A 2,227-nucleotide genomic window follows, 5' to 3' on the forward strand; every position below is an offset into this window, starting at 1 on the left:
AAGAAAGCGAAAGGTCAAAAGACAGGAAAAGAAAAATGTGGAGGTCAGAGAGACTCAAACTTTCTCTTAATCATAGAGCAACTAAGACAGAAGAAATGATGAAGCAAACAACTGAATAGCAAATTTCAAAGAGCAGCTAGAACAGTCCAATACTATGAAATGTGCAAGGACCTAGAGATAGAAAACCCCAAATGAAGAACATATTCAACATTCTTAAATTGAAAGGGTCTGTAACTAAAATATTTATATAGATATTTGGTATTCTTATTAAATAATCATTTCATTGGGGGCTATTTCTATAATCCATACATTAATTGTATCAGGCATTTGTACATATGGTGCCCTCATTCTTTTCTAGACAATTACTTTATATTGATGCCCTGGTATCAGCTTTTCCCTCCCCCCCCCCACCCCTGTGACCCCTTCATTATAAATTATTTTCCTATTTCACACTGACCACTGTCTTCCTTCCCCCATGGTTTCTGTTGTTCCTCCCCGTGGAGGGAGTGGTGTGTGTGTGGTTGTGTTTTTCTACCCCTTCTCTCTATCCTTCTGGTATTGCTATTCCCATTCCTGCTCCTGGGTTGCAAGTGTCATGAGCTCTTATCCCTACCTGTGTACATGTTCCACTGTAGTTCGAGGTGAGAAGCAGCACTGAGGTCATGATAGTGGGGGGTGAGGAGGCCTCAAGGAACCAGAGGAATATTGTGTTTCATTGGTGTTTAACTGCACCCTGTTTGACTCATCCCTTCCCTCTGACACCTCTGTGGGGGGATGTTCCATTGTCTACAGATGGACTTGTGGTCTCTGCTCTGAACCCCCTCATTCTCAATGTTTTTTCATGGTTTTTTTTATGGGTCTTGTGATGCCAGTTACCCGCTCCCGATGTCACCTCATGATCGCACAGTCTGGTGTCGTTCTTCCCTGTGGGCTTGTTTCTCTGTTGGATGGCTGCATATTTCACATCAAGCCTTTAAGGCCCCACACACTATCTTTTCATAGCCGGACACCATTGACAATCATTACAATACATATCCATCAGCTTAAATTTTATTTTAGTAGTGTTTATTGCTGCACATATTTTGACTTTATAGACTTGCAATTTGTCCCGGGGCTGGGTCCCTCCAACTGTACTAACAGTGATAGTAAATGCTCTCTTATCGATGAGGACGTCAGTACAGATGTGGCTGAGGTAAGCACATGTGTATATGCCTGGGGGTGGGTAAAAATGTTTCAGAGATTTCATGGGTACTGTGGTCTGGGTCTTTGTGAATAATCACGGGAGGTAAAATTTAAGTGGTCCAATTATAGTAATATAGATCCTCATTATAACAGTCTTCAGATGTAAATGCATCATCCTTTTTAAAAGTGGGACAACGTGTGTCACCGTGGATGCAAAAGTTTTGAAAGGTGTAGAAGTTGGGGAACTCAGTCAATTTAAAGGTGGTGACTTTTGTGCCTCTGTTAATAATTGTATAATCCTCAAAATATCCCCGGGGCGTAGGTACTTTTTCAAAACCAAAGTGAGGTTTTGGGTCAGGTACTTCAAATTTGGTGGTAGCAGATGGTGTGGGGGTGCGGTGCTCTCTTCTGTTACCTCATCTTCTTCCGTATCCATGGTCGTTGGAGAGATGCTCTCATCATGCTCTTCCCCTTCTTTAGTGTCCATGTCTAACATTTTAGGCATGTAAGTGGACCAAAACAAATGGTACCTGTTATAGAGTCCTAAGGAGGTTTTGTGGATGAAATCTAAGCAGGTGTCCAGGGAAACTTCAAATTTTACGTAGCTGTTGTTAACCAGTGAAGTAATATAAGAGGTATGGGATGCATAAGCTGGGCGTTTCTTGGCAAAACTTCTGAACATGAAGGTCATGTTGCAAGAATTTGGTTAGGTACATTTATTTAGGTCCATTTGGCTGTCCAGTGTGGAGAAATTTTTATAAATTGGGACATTACAGTACCTATGTAGTTTATATCTCCACAGCACGTGGTGGCACCATTCTTTCCACATTGACCACGTACACGACGGCTGAGGATCAATGTCCTCATTGTCCCAATCAATATCCATAATAGCTAACGTTTTAGATAAAACATCATCTGTTACCTTTATTTCGCTGGGATCTTCAAAGGTCTCGAATGACGTTTCCATTCCCATGTATGTTTTATATACGTTGTCTTTTGGGGCTGGGCTCGGGTTCTTCTGAGTCGTCCCCTGATTCGTAACAGC

This window comes from Echinops telfairi, unplaced genomic scaffold, assembly GCF_000313985.2.
Source record: "Echinops telfairi isolate 266 unplaced genomic scaffold, ASM31398v2 ScPeMD7_7427;HRSCAF=8465, whole genome shotgun sequence".
In the NCBI taxonomy this organism is placed as follows: Eukaryota; Metazoa; Chordata; class Mammalia; order Afrosoricida; family Tenrecidae; genus Echinops; species Echinops telfairi.